General features: G+C 38.6%; 1 long non-coding RNA gene across 1 annotated transcript; it reads left to right on the top strand.

The window, feature by feature from the left end:
- Window positions 1-5,577: 5,577 nt before the first annotated feature.
- Window positions 5,578-20,984, top strand: LOC137636199 (uncharacterized). The gene is made up of 3 exons (XR_011042982.1): window positions 5,578-5,621; window positions 11,952-12,515; window positions 16,530-20,984. It is a non-coding gene; the product is annotated as an uncharacterized lncRNA (long non-coding RNA).
- The last annotated feature ends 337 nt before the right edge of the window (window positions 20,985-21,321 follow it).

Raw genomic sequence — 21,321 nt, 5'->3', positions numbered from 1 at the left:
CTTTCTTATTTTGGTCCTTGATCATAATAAGGAGACATTTAAGGTAAGTTTCTTGTTATAAGAATTTAGTGATGCAATATCTTCATCAGGGTCTACTGCCATCAAGGGAAAACACATCATTGTTGAAGGTACTCTAAGGGACTATTGCGGTTAGTATACCTCCTACAGTGTATAGGGGTTGCTGCTTAGGGCATGTAATATATAAACAGGAATTTAAGAAGAGACTAATAGTACCTGGAGTCAAGTACGCTTTTTTTTTTTAACTGGCCTTAGCTTGCCAAGGACTTCCAAAATAGACTGCCAAATAATAATGTAGTCTTGGGCTGAGTACCTCCTGCAAAGCAATGACCACAGCAGACATCAGACAAGAGTACCTCTTGCAGACAAGAACCAAACTACTCTTGTGGGCTATAACTTATAGTCTAACAGCCGCAGCCATAGAGACAAGTTCCAGGCAATCTCAAACGAGTGAATGCAGCATCCCTTTGTCTTCTAAATGGATCCATGTTTTGACCTCTGGGATCCACTTTCTTATATTTGCTTTGCTATTCAACTTCTTAACTTTTCCTTCATAGTTCAACTGCCGAGTTCTATTTCAGTTTAACTTGGGCACTGAAGGGCCTCCCAGACCCCAGGCTATGAATATAGCCCAAATTTCATAGATAAATCTATGGTACCTCCTAGATAATGCTTAAAATCTTTCTTAAAATGTGTTACATAATGATTTTATATTTCTAATATGATATCTAAAGACTAATTGGTCTAAGGAGTTATGTATATACAGTAAGTTACTGTCGCGGCTGCCCTTGTGAGGGCACTTGTGTTGACTTTTTCCATCTAAATACTTTTGTTCCTTGTATCTCCCTAATCCTACCTCACCATATTCATCCATCTGATCTGCTGACACCCCACACTCCTCCTCCCCAACACTGGCATGTTCTTAGTACTTTTGATCATTTCCATAACTCAGACAGGCTTCCATTCCATTCTACATTACATTATCATCATAATTTTTATTCTTGAGTCTCTTTGCATCAATAACCGTAGGAGGAAATGATGATTATTATTACTAGCTAAGCTAAAACCCTAGTTGGTAAAGCAGTGCTTGCCCAAGGGTTCCAACGGGGAAAAATAGCCCAGTGAGGAAAGGAAATAAGTAAACTGTATGAGAAGTAATGAACAATTAAAATATATTTTAAGAACAGTAACAACATTAAAAGATATTTCATGTAAAAACTATAAAAAGACTTATGTCAACCTGTTCAACTTAAAAACATTTGCTAGAAGTTTGAACTAATGAAGTTATACCTCACATTCTTCTTATATCATGGATATCCCTCATTTCTAGTAGTGATATTTCGACAATCCTTCTCACCATTCCCATCTCTTTATTTCCAATAGTTCCTCCTCAGTGCCAAACTTTCTAGTTTTTTTTTTTTTAATAATTTGGTCTACTGTAAAACGCGACAGTGAGAACTTGGGACTAAAAAACATGAAAAACTGGTGGTAGTAGCATAAAAAACCTGGAACCTCTAAATTGTATCATCATCATGGACCCAGGAACAATAAACCAAATATATATTTGTATATTTAGGTACAGTAAATAATAACACGATGCAAGATGTAATAATAATAATAAAGAAAAGAATACCTAATAGCAAAAGTTGCTCCTAACAGTATGAAGACCTTATTGACAAACAACAGTTGAGGCATTCAGACATGAGTTAGAGCACTGATAATCTATGTATGGTCCACACTTATAGGTGGGAAATGTGGACATTAAACAAGAACTTGAAAAATTAAATAAATACAGCTGGGTTGTGATTTACAGAAGAATATCGGAGGTCAGATGAACTGAGAAAGTGTCGAATGAGTAGGTAATAAGTGTGAATCAAGAAAAGGTCAATTATAAAAGTTATACAGAGGCAAATGGAATTTCTAGGACATATTAAAAGAGAAAAAATCAAACTTTTGTGCCTTAATGGACAGATAGGAAAAGAGCAAGAATCCTGCAAAGGAAAAAGTTCCTGCACAGCTTAATGGAGGTTGTAAATGGGAATGTAATAGCTGGAAATTTATGCATAGAACTATAGTCCATTTCTTTTAGCGATGCAGATTTGCACCGACTCGCAGCGGTGTCCTTTTAGCTCGGAAAAGTTTCCTGGTCGCTGATTGGTTAGAATTATCTCGTCCAACCAATCAGCGATCAGGACACTTGTCCGAGCTAAAAGGGCACCGCTGCGAGTCGGTGCAAATCTGCATCGCTAAAAGAAATGGACTATAGAGATAGTTCCAGATGGAGGCCAGAAAATATTCTTTATCTATGGTAAGTAGTTCTTCTAAGAGAGGGACACAACAAATTTCCAAAATCAAACCAGTGTTCTCTTGTCTTTGGATATTATTATTATTATTATTATTATTAAATGCTAAGCTACAACCCTAGTTTGAAAAGCAGGATGCTATAAGCCCAGGGGCTCCAACAGGGAAAATAGCCCAGTGAGGAAAGGAAATAAGGAAAAATAAAATATTTTAGGAATAGTAACAATATTCAAATAAATATTTCCTATTTAAACTATAAAAACTTTAAGAGAACAAGAGGAAGAGGAACTAGATAGAAAAGTGTGCCCGAGTGTACCCTCAAGCAAGAGAACTCTAACCCAAGGCAGTGTAAGACCATGGTACAGAGGCTATGGCACTGCCAAAGAATAGAGAACCATGGTTTGATTTTGGAGTGTCCTTCTCCTAGAAGAGCTGCTTACCATAGCTAAAGAGTCTCTTCTACCCTTACTAAGAGGAAAGTAGCCACTGAACAATTACAGTGCAGTAGTTAACTCTTTGTGCGAAGAAGAATTGTCTAGTAATCACAGTGTTGTCAGGTGTATGAGGACAGAGGAGAATCTGTAAAGGATAGGCCAGACTATTCGGTGTCTGTGTAGGCAAAGGAAAAGAACCGTAACTAGAGAGAAGGGTCCTATATAGTACTGTCTGGCCAGTCAAAGGACCCCATAACTCTCTAGCGGTAGTATCTCAACGGGCGGCTGGTGCCCAGGCCAACCTACTACCTATATTGCCATAGCTTCTGTACCATGACCTTCCACCGTCTGGGATTAGAGTTCTCTTACTCTAGGGTATACTGGGACACGCCTTTCTATCATATTTATCTTCCTTTTTTTTTTTGTTTTTTTAAGTTTTTATATATGAAAGATCTAATTTAATGCTGTTATTGTTCTCAAGATAGTTTATTTTGGTTGTATTCTTCTCTTGTAATGTATTAATTTCCTTGTTTCCTTTCCTCACTGGGTTATTTTTCCCTGTTGGAGCCCTTTGGCTTATAGCATCGTGCTTTTCCAAGGTTACATTGCCGTGTAATACACTACAATAATACCGACCTGTCACCTACGTTAGGTTAGGTAAAGTCTACTGTGACTGCTTTGGTTTGAGTATTTGCAGTGTTCAAATTATTTTTTAACGATAAAAAATCTAAAAATCATAATATTTTCGCAGTCATTGACGTCTAAAAGTAGTTAGGAGACCCGTATAATGTAATGGAGAAACTCCAATCTGTAGCAAATATAATTTAGTCCCCCCAATGAAAATGGTTTTCTCTCCCTCTATATTCTTCGTTTTCTTTATCATTTAATCATAAACTATTGTAAATTACTTTTGATTTCGATTTCATACAAATTAATGTGTTGTATCTTTTAAAATATAACAAATTTGTATTCATAGGTGATACTTTATTAAATAACATAATTTCTGTTTTGATATTTTACACAAAAAAGTTATAAAATTGAGATAAACTTCGACGTGATACGTAAAGGTTAGGTTCCAAGTTCCTCGTTGCTCTCTCCACAACACTATGATTGTGGGCACACTACTAGAAGTGTATGTAAAATTCATTATTATTACTTACCTCCTACACAGGCTGCACAGCTTACATACTTTTACTTCTAATCTCAAGGGCCTGTCTAATATACAGGGCAACATCTATAACAGGTGTTTCGAAATTCCTTGTTCTTAGAGTAAACGGGAATTGAAATGCTTTGGGACGTGGCTTTGATTTTGGAAAATGCATAATTTAAAAAACTGAGATTCATACAAAGGAATGGCCCTCATATATTAGAGAAATCGATATGGATAAGGCAATCCTGAAAATAAAGAATTGGGAAACAAAGTTAAAATGCTGAAAATAAAATAAATCATAGGAAAAATACATAGATGATGTTTGTGACCTATGCAAAGACAAAATAGATAATTGCAGAACATTTATTTGCATCCAAAAATGTGTAAAGTTAAAGGAACAGGATACAATATAAGCGTAGATATGTTTCAAAGTCCTAACAGATGATAGGCAGAATGCATAACCTGGGCCATGAATCTGAAAGAAGAATTTAAAGTACCATAATTATGGCTGAAACTGACAAAATATATCCCAGCTGATTTCAAGGTACATTAGGATAAGCTTAAAGATCTTTACTAAGATTTGCTTACTTTACAGGAAAATATCTCAATTGGATTACTGAATATAAGTTTAGAGGCTTTGCTCCTGTCAAACTTATTTTGCAAAGTGAGCAATTAGGAATCAGGAACCATGACTTTGACCAGAGTATTAGATGTATAGGTGCAAAGAGCTTTACTCTGCAGAAAGTTCACTGTCATTAGTCACCCCTTACAAAGAGAGTACAACTTGTGTACTTCCATAGAAGCTCTTCTAGGAGAAGGACATTCCAGAAAATCAAACCATTGTTCTTTGGTCTTGGACGGTACCTTAGCCTCTGTACCATGGTCTTTCGCTGTCTTTTGGGTAGAGTTCTCTTGCTTGAGGGTACACCATTCTATCTCGTTTCTCTTCCTCTAGTTTTTTAAAAAGCTTTTATAGCTTATATATGAAATATCTATTCTCATGCTGTTACGGTTCTTAAACTATTTCATTTTAATTTTCAATTACTTTTCGTGTAGTTTCCTTATTTCCTCTCCTCACTGGGATATTTTCCCTATTGGAGCCCTCGGGCTTATAGCATTCTGCTTTTTTCAAATAGGGTTGTAGTTTGGCAAGTAATAATGGTAATGATAATAAGATATTGGGCAATATATCAGTTTTTTTAATGCCAAATTCTTTAATTCTATGCTACTGCTTCAAAATTTTCTGAATTCTGTGGTATTGCATCTAAATTTTCTTAGTTCTTTACAGATAAATAAATGCTCTGTCGTATCACATGCTTCACTGCACAACCCACAAAGCGTATAATTTTCATTCCTATTTCTATAATTTTCTTTTAGTTTTATTATAAGCAATTTTGTCTTTATTGCTATGACTTCTTCCTAAAAGTGTTAAGCTCACGTATCTCTTCTAACATTACCATTCATAAACCTTAACTTGGTCATTTATAAAGAAAGATAAAAGAATTTTAACAGCCATATGAAGAGGGAAATAAGAAAATAATGTGAAATATCTTATCTAAGGAAGAAATATATTAAAAGTAAAGAATAACTGCTCACTCCGCAAAATAAGTTTGCGGCCACTCAAGAAGAAGTAGAACCGCACAAGTGCAAAGCTTCTTTAATAATGTAAACAAAGTCACGTTTTGAATATGAAAAGTGAAAAAAGTTACGGTAACTCGGTAAGAGATATTTAACTTATTTTATAGTTAACCTATCGGTTTTATTGATAAAATTACATGCATAATAACGTAGGATATATTGTTAATAGGAATTGTAAGGGATGTTATAACCAATGAAGCCATGAGACCCAATAATCTCAGTGTTGTCAGGTGTATGAGGACAGCGGAGAATGTCTAAAGAATAGGCCAGAATACTGTATTCGGTCTGTGTGTGTGTGTAGACAAAAGGGGAAATGAACCGTAACCAGAGAGAAGGATCCAATGTAGTACTGTCCGGCCAGTCAAAGGACCCCATAACTCTCTAGCGGTAGTATCTTAACGGGTGGCTGGTGCCCTGGCCAACCTACTACCTGTAAGAAAAAACCCTTTGGCAATTTTCCGTCAAGTGGGGTCTGATTGGGTCGTTTTAAGTTACCCCACCCTGCTGAATTGATCAAAATGTTCTAGGAACTACTGGAGCGAAAAAGTGCGTGTGGGTACAGAGCTCATTCTATTTATCTGGTAATTACTTACTTGCGGTATTTAAAAAATTCTGAACAGTTTTTATTCGATACGAGTTTGTGTTAAGGTTGAAAATAAGGGAGTTAAGTGGCTTGTGGCCATCATACATACACCACAAACTATCTAAAAAAGGTGCTTGGGTAAACTGATGTGAGATGTTACCACCAAATAACTTCCCTTGGCCCCAATGCCAGGTCCTATATCCCGAATTTCACATCGCACATAAGCGTATTAGTCACGGTTACTAATGTACGTGGTGGGCTATGTTTGAATATTTTTTTACCTATTTTAAATTTTGTCTTAATATAACTGACCATTTATGCTTATTATGTGTAGCGTAGGTAAGAAAGAGTTACTTAGGGAGTTGTTACCACCTGTTATCTGTTTACGTAGCAATAAACTATGCTGTAATTGTCACCAGCCAATCTATATATGAAAGGAGACGCTATCAAAGATTATCATAGAACTAAGAACATTGGTCTAACTTCACTGTGCAGAGTTTAATGAACAATGTGTAAGAATGGGGCACCCATCCTAGTCAGGTTAGGCAAGTGGTGTTGCTCCCCTAGGTTGGGTTAGAAGTTTACCATGAGATTTCAGTTGTTCACATGTAAAGATTGTTTTAGTAACTTATAAAAGTATAGAATTGAAGATGTGTTAGATCAATGATGAAGGTTATATCTAAAGGTAGATGTGGGGAATAGTAGCCAGACCTTTTGCAGTACAGTATTGTGTACTGGGAATATGACAGTCAATTCTATTAGCCAGGTAAGGTAAGTGTCTGGCTACTGGCATTCGCACCTGAAGATTTTTACATGTTTAATATGCTGTGGCAGTATTATTCAACTACAGGCCTATGGTATGAAATTGAAACCTCATCAATAATATTGCATGGTTTTATGATACTCAGTGTAAAGTTTTGTTTGATGGCTGCAGTACATATTTCAAATTGAAGAATTGAAAGAAATTCTTAACAATCCTAGCCTTTTTCTTCATAGCAAAATGTGCTCTATTGCTACTGTTTTCTCATACAGTAATGCTTTTTATAAAGCAACAACAGCAGGCATAAATCCTTTCATTACTATCAAAGTTAAGAATAGGTTTTAGTAAATACTGTACAGTATTGCTTCTTATAAACTTACTTCGTTTGTACGGACAGTATACTGTTTTTGAGCACTACTTGTGTCAGCTTGGTCATAATAGTTTATTTGATCTGAGGTATCAATGAAAAAAACAAACATTCTGAACATTTACGATGGGTTACCTGACGGGCGGACTGTCAATAAAGTACTGTAAGTTTGTTTTGACTCGTATATTGTTACACAGTAGCCGTGGTAATGAAAATTACTTTTACACATCATGGTAAGTAAATTATTTACAAAATGAAAGAACTTCTTAAGTCTGTTTCTTTTGGATGTAAAGTGCATGAAGGAGATATATAGGCAAAGTGGCATCAATAATAAACAATAGAGTATTTCTTGGTGCAAAATAGACCCTGTAAGGACAGTGAGATGAGCTATCACCAACAACAACTGACAGTTTATTCAAACAGGTGCGAGAATATAATACAAGGTGCGGATGGCAATGTAGCATGCACGCTGGCGCCAATCTGGCTTGAACCAACTGCCACAAAATGTGTTTTTTCACACGTACAAATACTTGAAATACAAGTCAATAGAAATATGTAGTGAAATGATAAATACATGAAATTGTAGCTCTGAGGGAGCGGAACAAATATATACAGTTAGCCACAGTGGGGCGAAAGGGTAATTTAAATGAAATGGAGAATTCGATGGGAATGCTGGACAACGGAGGGAGCGATGTCCTTACAAGTACTCCCCCCCCAAGACATCAGGCGGCGTAGAAGGCTGATGAGGTTAGTCTTCGTATCGTTTCGGGCGCCGGAGGGTTCCTCTTGTTCTTGAACGAAGGGCGCGTCAGCGGTCGGCATATGGATCGCTACCTCTCGTCGTCGTTTGTTGCTTTTCTTCTCATTGGGCGCCTTGTTTTGAGGTGGCACTCTGGATCTGCCAGGTCCCGCGGAGGCAGTGTCGCTTCCTTCGAGAAACGCCGGTTTCACGCGGTCTATTGAGACCCAGTCCTCTTGGCCATGCACGTCGAGAAGGAAGGCTTTCGTCATTTTCTTTATTACTTGGTAGGGGCCTCGTTAGCGGCTGTCGATGTGCGTCGACACGGACGAAAACATAGCCACAGTCGTCCAGGTTTCTCGGCTTGAAATACTTAATTCTGACCTGGTAAGTTTCAAGACATGGCCTGAACTTCCTGGCGATGTCCCTAAGATGTTCCAGCTGCGTGTTGTCGGGTGATGTGGGAAAGAATTCGCCGGGAACTGCGAGTGCCTCTCCGTAAACCTTTTCAGCGGGTGATGGCTCGCCATCTGCGCGAGGGGCGGTCCGAAGGCTGAGAAGTACCCAAGGAAGTCATGATTTCCATTCTCCGTCGGTGTAGCTCGCCATCAGGGACGCCTTGAAGGTGCGACGAGTTTGTTCGACTATGCCGTTTGCTGCGGGGTTGTATGCTGTGGTGCGGTGGAGTGTCGTTCCCATCAGGTTTGCCAGAGCGAGCCATATCTCTGACAGGAAAGCGGAGCCTCTGTCCGTCGTGATGTCGTCAGGAATGTCAAATCTGCTCACCCAGCTCGACAAAAGGGCTTCTCCGCATGCTTGGGTTGTAGCTTCGGTCATCGGTAATGCTTCCAACCACCTCATGGAGCGATCGATGATTGTCAGCAGGTAGCGAGCAGATCCCGAGGGCGGCAAAGGTCCCACGACGTCGATGTGGATGTGACCGAAACGTCTTTTCGGTTGGGGAAAATCACCTATCCCCGATTCGGTGTGATGGCCGATCTTGCTCGTCTGGCAATTGATGCATGTCTTCGCCCATTCCCGGGCGTCCTTTTTGATCCCTGGCCAGATGAACTTTTCAGACAGGAGGCGAGCAGTGGTGCGTCCCGAGGGGTGTGAAAGTCCATGGATGAAGTCGAATATTTTTCTTCTGCAGGAAGCCAGAATCCAGGGACGTGGGCGGCCGGTGCTGGTGTCGCAGAGGATAGTTACTCCTGCCGGCCCGAGGGGAATTGCAGTTATCTTGAGCACAGATGGCCCCGTCAGGTGATTCTGTGCCTCTAGGTTGGTGCGCTGCTCGGATGCGAGGTTGGCGTAGTCAATTCTCAGGTGGATTGCGTCGATTTCAATCCTTGAAAGGGCGTCTGCGACTGGGTTTTTCTCTCTGGGAACGTAGCTTATGGTGCACCCAAATTCGGCGATTGCTGCGAGATGACGTTGTTGTCGGGAGGACCATGCGTCTGTCGATTTTGTGAAGGCGTGTACGAGGGGTTGATGGTCCGTCGCGATGGTGAAGGGTGTGCCCTCCAGGATGTGCCTGAAGTGGCGGATGGCGAGGTAGACGGCGAGTAGCTCCCTGTCGAAGGTGCTGTATCTTGTTTCGGCGGGTTTCAGTTTTCTGCTGAAGAATGCCAGTGGTCGAGGAGAACCATCGACGAACTGTTCCAGCACAGCCCCACAGGCGACGTTGCTGGCGTCGGTCGTCGGTCGTCAGTCGCAGAGGGGCGTTGTCGTCGAAGCAAGCCAGGGTGGTGGCGTTTGCGAGGGCGTCCTTTGTCCGGGTGAATGCGTGTTGTTGTGGGGAACCCCACTCAAGTTTCTTCGCCTTTCCCTCCAGGACTTCGTCGAGGGGTGTCAGGGTCTGTGCGATGTTGGGGATGAAGCGCCTGTAGTAATTGACCATCCCCAGGAACTCCTGAAGTTGGCGGGTGGTCGTAGGTATCGGGAACTTTCTGATGACGTCCACCTTGGTTGTCATGGGTTTTACCCCACTCAAGGACACGCGATGACCGAGAAAGTCCACTCCTTTGGCGCCGAACGTGCATTTGTCGAAACGTACGACCAGGCCATTCTCCTGCAAGCGTTTGAGGACGGCGCGGACGTGCCTCTGGTGTTCCTCCTTGGTCTTTGAGAATGTCAGGATGTCGTCGACATAGCAGACGCAGAATGGTAGGTCACCCAGGATGCTATCCATTAGGCGTTGGAAGGTCGCCCCCGCATTGCGTAGACCGAAGGTTGAGTATGCGAAGGTGTAGGATCCGAACGGTGTCACAATGGCAGTTTTCGGAATGTCCTCTGGAAATACGGGGACCTGGAAGTAAGACTTGAGGAGGTGTATCTTGGTGAAGTATTTCGCGCCATGCAAACGCATTCGTCAGGTCTTGCATGTTGAGCAGAGGGTAGTGGTCGGGTGTTGTAATGAGGTTGAGGCGCCTGTAGTCGCCGCAAGGTCTCCAGGTTCCGTCAGGCTTCTTTACCATATGTAGGGGAGATGCCCAGGGGCTCGATGCTTTCTTACAGATACCCATGCGTTCCATGTCCTCAAAGGCGCGTTTGGCGTCCCTCACCTTCTGGGGCGGGAGGCGGTGGAATTTGGCGTGTGTAGGAGGTCCCGTCGTCGTGATGTGGTGGTAGATCCCGTGCTTGGAGGGGGATCCCGGCGATTGGCAGAGCTCGGGCTTGAAAACGTCAGGAAATTCTTGCAGAAGGTCGGCATAGGGCTGCGTCTTAACAGCAGATACGGACATTGTGGCAGGGGTGGCTCTTAGGGCGCGGGACCGGTAGGTTCTTGTGTCGATTAGGCGTTTCCCAGCAACGTCGACGAGTAGTCCGTGGGGAGCGAGGAAATCTGACTGACGTCAGCGATGGCGAAGGGCCAGGAATACGAACGGCCCATGATAGATATCCTGAGGACCCTAGTCCCATAACACCGCATGGGAGACCCGTTGGCGGTGACGAGCGAGGGGGCGTCTTTGCTGGGACCACGGTCTAGGTCGGCTTGTGACGGCAGGAACGTTGACTGCATAGCACCGGTGTCGACCATGAGTCTATGGTTGGAGACGGTGTCGAGGATATAGAAACCATTCTTGCTTTGGTTTCCTGCAGCTGCGATGGTGGTAGGTGGTTTCTTCTGGTGTCATCTTCTAGGGAAATTGCATGGTGCCCCACATTTCTTGCCGTCGATGCCGAACTGCCGATGGTAGAAACACCACGCTGGATTAGGCCTAGGGCTCGGACGTGTCGGTTGTGGTGGTTTCCTCCTTGCCAGAGCGTTGATCTCGTCCTCGTCGTCAGGAGGCTTTGCTGAAGCGTCTATGGAAGAGCAGCTGAAGGAGGAGAACGAAGATGATACTGATGATGCCCCGAGGTGGGATGTTTTGGAGGCCTTGTGGAGCTTCTAAGCCTTCGACAGGAGTTCGTTCATCGGAAGTGTGTCGGCATCCGTCAATTGGGCCCTTACGTCCTGCGGAAGGAGATCTTAACACGCTTGTTTGAGCAACGAGGGTTAGAACAGGCAACATCTCAGGTCCTATATTAGCACTCGTGCAATCATCTAGGAGACACGTTGTGTTAGCTGATGCTACGTTTCCATTAAAGGTCTCAGGTCTCAGGTTAGGAAAAATACATAATACTTTTTAAAAAAAATTTTATATTTCTTTTTTTGTATCAGTTGGAATAAAGTATTGCGTAGTTATTAATTTTCTTTCATATTTGGGTTACTAATACTGAGTTTGTAAATTATATCCCCTGAATTTTTGGTCTTGTTTTCAATTCTTTAGTTTTTTTATTCATCTGTTCAAAACTAGTTTGCATAGCTTAGATAAGACGAACTGAGGGCTAGGTAAAAGTCTAAACTTGCAAATGTAATCAATAGCTAATATTAATTAGTTTTGAAAGGAAAATTCAAAGCTTGCTTTACTTGAGCATTCAGAGCATATGTTAATTATTCTTTTTTTAATTCCAGATTTCTACAAGCAAAGAATAACAGTTTCCGTGAACAGGAAGCCGAGGTTGATGAGCAGCGGTCTTTGATCCTAAGCCCCAAGATGAGGATGGTTTTCTCTCATGCCAAGATAAGTACAACTCTGCCAACTCTTGAGTTCAATCTACTCATGGCCACTGTTATCTCAGCTGATGGAAGAATAGCAAAGGGTATGACCAGCCCATGGCTGTTCCACACTCATTTTCCCTTCCAAAATAACTTTGTGCCAGTGGCAGCGTGGGTGCCCAGGTTTATTGAGGCCCTTAAAGTACAACGTGACTGGCTGATAAGAGATGAAACAGTTGGAAGAGCTTAAACAACATTCTAGCCTAGTGTCCCTTTTTGTCAAGCAGCCCTGAATCACAGTACCTGTGATGAGAGCCAAGTACCTGGGAATGGTCATCGATACAGAAGAGGAATTGGTTCAACTGACATAATGGCGGGATCAAATTGTCATCCTTAATCGAGCAGCTGTCCACTCTATAAGAGATTACCAATGGAAATCCCAATGGACAACAAAAATCATATTCAGATGAATATGCCGTGGTAAGTAGTGTGGATATGACTTAAACAAGCCGTAAGCAAACACTGTGTTCCCTTTTCTGTTTTCTAATCTTTTGTTAGTTTTCAAAAAGCTTTGAATATTTTGTGCTTCATAAACCCTTTTTTATTCCTACACACAATACAAACGTTCGACTTCGGCAAGGCTGGAAATGGCCGGTTAAACTTTTAACGAGGTATTACCGTAGTAATTGGCGGGTGGCAAGTAGGCCACCCCCAAGGTAGCAAAACATTTGCTTTGACTTAAGCCACTGAAGAGTAAGGACATACTTTTCGGTGTCATTGTGCTGTTGTGGCCTCTCCCCTGTGAGTGTGTTATTATCAGCCTGCACGATTCCAGAGAAGGTCTTCAAGTTCTCCCTTCTACCGTGTCGTCTTGGCTGAGTATTCGCCTTAACTTCTGAAGGAAAACGAGTAAAAGTAGTCCAGGAAGTCCGATCAACAGGAGTTACGCCTTACCGTTTCTCTCCCGTTGGAGAGACATTGCTGGTTGCAGTAGTTTCAGAAACCTCCCTTCTTGAGTGAGTTCTAAGTGTTGTCTAATGGCGGGAAAAAACATTGGTTTACATAACATTAACCCTTTTACCCCCAAAGGACGTACTGGTACGTTTCACAAAACTCATCCCTTTATCCCCATGGACGTACCGGTACGTCCTTGCAAAAAAATGCTATTAAATTTTTTTTTTCATATTTTTAATAATTTTCTGATAAAATTCAGGCATTTTCCAAGAGAATGAGACCAACCCGACCTCTCTATGACAAAAATTAAGGCTGTTAGAGCAATTTAAAGAAAATATACTGCAAAATGTGCTAGGGAAAAAATAACCCCTTGGGGGTTAAGGGTTGGAAATTTCCAAAGAGCCTGGGGGTAAAAGGGTTAACGAGTGTCTGGATACTCGGTGGAGGTGTTTTCACACAAATTTCTTGTGCTTGGTTTAGTGCCAGTTGTGAAGGTTGAGAGTTGACCCATAATGGGAAAAAACATCTGTTCTCACAACTTACAGACTGAGCATACCACCACTGAATGGGAGTGCAGGGTATTACTATCCAGCAACTAGCCTTCCCTTTATTCTGGCTCCATGGGAACAGGAATACTGGATGTAGAGAATTCGTAGTTTCAATTAAAATTACAAATAAAATTATGAAAATTTTAAAGAGGAAAAGAAATTTTTTATTTTTATTTTATTTGTAATTGTTTATTTTTTTACGATTCAATTTCATGGAAGTGATTCTGAATGTGATTTTTTTAAAAATCAAACACTTTTAAATTTAAACAAAAATATGTTGAGGTTCGAGCTGCAAGTTGGGAAGTCAGTTGGAGTCACGAGCTCACAGAAGCAACCACAAGAGTGTGACTTGTAAATTGTTCAACCTTATTTGGAGTTGTCGACTGTTTTTAACTAATTAGAGTGTATTTGCAACATGCTAATGCCCCCATCAGTATTTTGTAAGTGCCCTGTACTTGTCTGAATAAAGTCGTCTTAAGTTCAGCATCTCGTGTGTCCGTTGGAAACCTAAATGGACTAGCGTGGGTAAGTGCTTGAATGCCATAACTGTTTTTCCAGTACAGTATCTGGATAATTGTTAGCCTACGTACTAACTACAAACCTGAAACTATGGGGAATTGAAAACTGTACAGTGATTCTGCCATGAAAATAAATAATAATCACTCGTGATCTGCAAGAATTCACCACACTGGATGATCTATCCTGGTAGCTGCATAACGATCCTCAACGTGGGATCTCCTCTGCATAACGATCCTCAACGTGGGATCTCCTCTGCATAACGATCCTCAACGTGGGATCTCCTCTGCATAACGATCCTCAACGTGGGATCTCCTCTGCATAACGATCCTCAACGTGGGATCTCCTCTGCATAACGATCCTCAACGTGGGATCTCCTCTGCATAACGATCTTCAACGTGGGATCTCCTCTGCATAACGATCCTCAACGTGGGATCTCCTCTGCATAACGATCCTCAACGTGGGATCTCCTCTGCATAACGATCCTCAACGTGGGATCTCCTCACCTTTGGGAAATCTGTCGTCCATAGACGCCTCGGGGAGGCATGGGATGCCCACCTGATTATCCAATCCATCTCTGGGATATGATACACCGAAGTAGCAGGATGGAGGGAGTTTCTCCTCTATTAACCCTTTTACCCCCATGGACGTACCGGTACGTCCTTGCAAAAAAAGGCTATAAATTTTTTTTTTTTCATATTTTTTATAATATTTTGAGAAAATTCAGGCATTTTCCAAGAGAATGAGACCAACCTGACCTCTCTATGACAAAAATTAAGGCTGTTAGAGCAATTTAAAAAAAATATACTGCAAAATGTGTTGGGGAAAAATTAACCCCTTGCGGGTTAAGGGTTGGAAATTTCCAAAGAGCCTGGGGGTAAAAGGGTTAAAAGTATGCCATAGTTGCTTCATTTCACCCTAAAAATGTCTGTTTCCATTAGGGAACTCCCACAGTTATTCAAGCTTCTCGGTCAGACCCACTTCAGATTGGCATCTGAAGTGCTTGCTCAGGCCTTATTCGTATTCATCCCAATTTTGTTGGGTATATATTGGTTGATGATTCTTGTCCTGTGTTTTCGTCCTAACTAACATTGACTAAACACATACATATATACATACATACATATACCAAGGCACTTCCCCCAATTTTGGGGGGTAGCCGACATCAAACAAGTGAAACAAAAAAGGGGACCTCTCCTCTCTACGTTCCTCCCAGCCTGACAAGGGACTCAACAGAGTTTGGCTGGTACTGCTAGGGTGCCACAGCCCACCCTCCCCCGTTATCCACAACAGATGAAGCTTCATAACACTGAATCCCCTACTGCAATCTCCGTGGTCATCTAAGGCACCGGAGGAAGCAGTAGGGCCTACAGTATTGGAACTGCGTCACAATTGTTCGCCATTCATTCCTATTTCTAAACACATTTGAAGAAAATGTTTTTTATGATATGAAACACTATTTTTTTATTATTGCCATATGTTATTGAAATAATTATGACTTTAATATAAAAATATCATATCCAAGATACAGAGAAGTGTAATGGACTTTGTAGTACAGTATTACCTTTGATTGGGGAATGTATTACTTAGTTCCAGAAAATTATTATTATTTTAAGTGTTGTTATTATTTCCGGACTTTAAAATGCCTCACACGATAGATTCCATGTTAATTAAAGATGGAATAGCTAGCGAGATAAACTTTAGAAAATTAGATAATCTTTTTTATGAAGATGAATTATACAGATAGGCTTAGTAAATGATCAAGATATTATTGAAGATAGACAAGTTCAGTAATGCTATTGCTTATACATTTATGAAATAAAAGTTTTGAATGGAACTTGAGAGATTTATAAAAACAGAATTTTAACCCTTTTACCCCCAAAGGACGTACTGGTACGTTTCACAAAACTCATCCCTTTACCCCCATGGACGTACCGGTACGTCCTTGCAAAAATATGCTATAAAAATTTTTTTTTCATATTTTTAATAATTTTTTTGAGAAAATTCAGGCATTTTCCAAGAGAATGAGACCAACCTGACCTCTCTATGACAAAAATTAAGGCTGTTAGAGCAATTTAAAAAATATATACAGCAAAATGTGCTGGGGAAAAAATAACCCCTTGGCGGTTAATGGTTGGAAATTTCCAAAAAGCCTAGGGGTAAAAGGGTTAATTGTTGGTTATGTATTGGTGATTGCATCATGTTACGGATGACAGTACATTTCTGCTCGCTTGCAAGCTCAGTTTGTAGCTCATTACGGATTTACTTTGGGTAAAGACTAACACTTACTTTTATTACCCGGAATGTGATTCAATTGGCCATCTTTATCTGATACAGCAACAATAACAAAAATATTTATAAAGCAATATAAATATCCAGGGAGGTTCATAGAGACGCTGATTACAAAAATTTCCCATATCTATTATTTTAAGATGTTTTTAAAAACATGGCTAGAATATTTAATTTTCTTTTTCAGATTACAGTATTGACATCGGCATGAAGTTAAAGTATTGACGACACCGCTGAAGAATTGTTTGATGGAAATTACTGCTCGTTTACAAGGAACGCCATTGTTTTTTTGCCACATTATAATGACTAATTCTGTAATTTGCATGTGTGTGTATGATCGATGCATGATCGTCTGAATGTTAGTTATTTCACCGATGATCGATGATTATGTTGAGGAATTTATACATTCTTACATGAAAATTGTCTTTTGCAGCTTAATGACCAATGACTGAATGGGTATATTAACTGAACTGGGTATTCATATTGATGGATAGGTGCATTTATATGTTCAATATTGAGTTATTCTTCCTTTCCAAAGATCTAAGTCTGTGACCTAAACTGTTCTGTCAATATCATTATTATTTCTAGGCAAGCTACAACCCTGGCAAAATGCCTCAAGTCCAAGAGGGAGAAATGAGCTGGATATAATTAACTCTTTTACCCCCAAAGGACGTACTGGTACGTTTCACAAAACTCATCCATTTACCCCCATGGACGTACTGGTACGTCCTTGCAAAAAACTGCTATTAAAATTTTTTTTTTGCATATTTTTGATAATTTTTTGAGAAACTTCAGGCATTTTCCAAGAGAATGAGACCAACCTGACCTCTCTATGACAAAAATTAAGGCTGTTAGAGCAATTTGAAAATATACTGCAAAATGTGCTTGAAAAAAATAACCCCATGGGGGTTAAGGGTTGGAAATTTCCAAATAGCCTGGGGGTAAAAGGGTTAATGAATAAAGAATTGATGTTGTAAGATCAGTAACAACGTTTAAAGTAGATCAGTCATATATACAATATGGAACTAAACATATCAACCTGGTCAACAGAAAAGCATATATACAAAAAGTTTGTTTTCAGTAGATTTTTTAAGTTCAAGGTTTAGTTGGACTATCATAGAGTTTTAAAAATGTTTTCTTTTTCTTTTCACATTTCCAGAGACACATACAGTACATACTTGATTTTATAATGTCAATCCCAGTTAGTTATCTTCAAAATACTATTTTGTGTAGAGTTTTCTCCTCCCAAATGATTTTAACTTTTAAGAAACTTTGGTTTATTTTTCAATGGGTTTGATGCGTATTTAGTATCTAGTTTCACAATTTTTTTTCTTAATAGAAAAATTTTCAACTTTGATAGAAAAAGATCAGGTGAATATGGATGAAAGTATTTTAGGTCCCATTGAATAGCAAAAATATAAGAGGAAAGCAACTCTTTGGTGTTGGAATACTCTAATTAGTATTTGTGGTAGAATGTGTTGTGAAAGATTTGAATGGGAGAATTTGTGTAATATATGAAAAAATTTGTAGAATTTTGTAAGGTTCTTGTTTCGTATTATTTGTATTTTGTGACAATATTGCTTGGTGAGAAATTATGTTCTAAAGGTTAAGAGATGCCAGCGAGCTTAAAACTTCTTATAGATTTCAAGGGATAAAGTAGTTTAACATGTGAATACAATGTTTGGAATTATGATTATTCCTATTGATACGTCAATGAAAATTATACAGCGTAGATTCGTTAGTATCAAATTTGTTGTAATTATGTAGCTGTCGACAACAAGTTTTGATTCAATTTGAGACAATTACTCTTTGAGCTGTTATTGAAAAATAAATCGGAATGCCGTGAAATTTTACTTTTTATGATCAGTAAGTTAGGAATAGTTTAACTTGATTCTTTCTGTATTCGGGATAGATACAGACAATTATTCTTTGAGCCGTTATTGAAAAATTAATCAGAATGCCGTGAAATTTTACTTTTTATGATCAGTAAGTTAGGAATAGTTTAATTTAATTCTGTCAGTTTTGCTGTTCCTATAAAGTAAGGGTTAGTTTCTTATTACTTCTTGGAGCTTTTCAGCTATATTTGTTATATTTTGCTTTATAATCAAGCTTTCTATTTTAATTTTTGAATGGTTAGTGAATCGTTTACTTATATCTCAAGTTAGCTGTAAAGAATTACATACAGTACATGATCATCTTAAGCTTCCAGCTTCAGGTATAGTGTTAGTCCCCTTTTTTTCTCGAGTAGTTTTGTCTTTCAAAAAAGCTAGCCAATTTTATAAGACTCACGTTAGCCTTGAAGAAACACTCTTGAAGAATTTTGCAGAATCAGCTTTATTGAAATAACTAATGATATAGCCCTTGTATAATAGCACAAGAAGGAAAGCTTTTAAAATATTTTGTATTAAAGAATGAGTTACGATATAAGAAAATAAGCTTGTTGAAAGCATTGTCCTTCACAGATTTCATATATTCGTTTTCACTTTGCTAGCTGAGCGTAAAGAATACCAATAAGTTTATTAGTTTATTTCTTGCTTATTTCTTGTTTAAAATACTGTTTATGTCTTTTTTAAATGACAATCAGTATTTCAAAAGTAAAAATTTAGCCTCTAGATTCTAGTGCAGTGAGCCAACTTTATTTTTTTTTCCTATTACAAACATGCTTTTTTGACATCAGGTTCTCTATAAAGAAGAATCTATAAACTGGGTATTTCAAGCTTTGTATAGACTCATAGAATTTCTATTAAGCCATCTTTTATTGACTTCTCATTATCATTGGTTTACTCCTAAAGCTCAGTTAATCAAAATCAAATTGGCACAGTATGTTCAAGGGTTTGTTATCCCTTGGGGCCTGGTTTTCGTGGATACCTCTTCTGTATTCGATTTCTTTAGACCGTTTTAAAAAGCTCGTTGGCATTTTCTGTACATTTAATGTCCACTGTATATTATGTTTAGCTTTTTTATTATTAGCAGGCTGAACACTTTGCTTTTCAAAGCTGTTGATCAATGTTGCAAAGATTCTATTTTAAACTTGTATTTGTATGTTTGAAAGTTAACAAGAATTTTTCTAGCTAGAAAGATGGATCTGAATGAAATCAATAATTTTATGCAGGGTATATTTATTTTAGTGTCTTAACCAGAATGCTTAGTCAAATATCTAGGCTATTTATTAGTCAGTCATCAGTAGGGAAATAGTTGAATAAGGTGAATAGTCAAGTTCTGTAAAGGGAAGTTTGAAAAGTGTCACTATTAACTAATTTTAATTTGAACTACTTTGATTACGGGTTTGAATTCCATTTTAGTGGTTAAGTTCTATGGTTTTGCTCAATCTTATTTTGTTTTCAAAGCTTTTCTTATATATTTTTTACTTTCAAAAGTAATTTTTTTTAATGTTTGACAGTTTCCTTGTCTATTTTTAGGAGTAAAAAGATTATTTTTTTACTTTCTAAAGTAATTTTTTTTTAACGTTTGACAGCTTCCGTGTATTTTTTGGAGAAAAAGATAATTTTTTTTTTACTTTCAAAAGTAATTTTTTTAATTTTTGACAGTTTCCTTGTCTATTTTTTGGAGTGAAAAGATTATTTATTTTACTTTAAAAAGTAATTTTTTTAATGTTTGACAGCTTCCTTGTCTAGTTTTTGGAGTTGATAAGATTATTTTTCCTTTGTTACGTACTGCAAATGTGCTCTGCCTGTTAATAATCGTAATAGGATTTTTTATGTTTAGGATGTTCTGTAGTATCCCATTGCAGCATTGGCCAAATCTGTGAATTCTGTTGAAAAGAGAAATTTTAGTGGGTGTTTTCATCGTTGCAAGGATGAGTTTTAGTTTTTCTTGTAGTCTTAAAAAGGTGTTTGTTCATGGTAAAAGAAGTTGGTTTTATTAGTTTTTTTTTATTTTTTTTTTTAGATTATGCAGAGAAAATCTCATGATGAAGTGCTAGTGAAAAGATAAAGATATGGAAATGGTAGTTAGTTCACAGGTTAACAAACTCCCAATTTTCAAGGAGAACCAGAAATTCCCATTTTTTTTTTTCAATCCAATTATTATTACTAGCCAAGCTACAACCCTAGTTGGAAAAGCAAGATGCTCTAATTCCAAGGGCTCCAATAGGGAAAAATAGCCCAGTGAGGAAATAAATAAGGAAATAAATAAATGATGACACCTAAATTAACAATAAATCATTCTAAAAACAGTAACAACGTCAAAACAGATATGTCATTTATGAACAATAAAAAGACTTTTGGTCTTCATGCTTTAACTTATGAGTCTAAAATTTAATGATGGGTGTAGATTTGTTTGATTTTTGCTAGATTGTTCAAGCATAGGCTGTGCTACTGGGTCTTTTTTTATACATAGATTTTGTTACTGAAAGGTTTTGTGCCTTATATTTTGTCACCCATCAAAATGTTAGTCCAATGAAATGATAGAATATTTAGGGTGATTCTATATTTGCTTTTGATTAAACTTTCAGGATATTTTTGTGGAAATCAGTATCTGTCATTGTACGATTGTTACTTTACGAATCTCTTGCTCCGTTTCAGATAGAAAAAGGCTTCAGTAATGCAGTAGCTTTAGTGTATTGATTTATTTAGCAAAAGCATTTCTTATCTAAATCATTCAATCAAATTTGTTTATTTAGTAATAGTGTTTAGGGTTTGGAAAATATGTTTATCAAGGAGTTTTAGGATTAAGATAAGGTGAAAGACCTTTTTAGGAAATTTCATACTTAATTAGTTGCCGTAATTTATGCTGTGAACCTTCAGATTTAAAAAGGATTTAATTATTATGAATATGATATGCTTAAAAGCCTCCTACAGTAAAGAATTTGGTCATTGCTGCAGTGTGGGTTTCTAGTGGTTTATTTATATTATTGTACAATTCAAAAGGTTTCGTGGCTTAAGTTTTATTTTTGCCAGCCCTTTTACCCCAATGGACGTACTGGTACGTTTCACAAAACTCATCCCTTTACCCCCAAG

Source organism: Palaemon carinicauda, unplaced genomic scaffold, assembly GCF_036898095.1.
Source record: "Palaemon carinicauda isolate YSFRI2023 unplaced genomic scaffold, ASM3689809v2 scaffold25, whole genome shotgun sequence".
NCBI classification, from domain to species: domain Eukaryota; kingdom Metazoa; phylum Arthropoda; class Malacostraca; order Decapoda; family Palaemonidae; genus Palaemon; species Palaemon carinicauda.
This window is presented reverse-complemented; position numbering and strand designations above follow the sequence as displayed.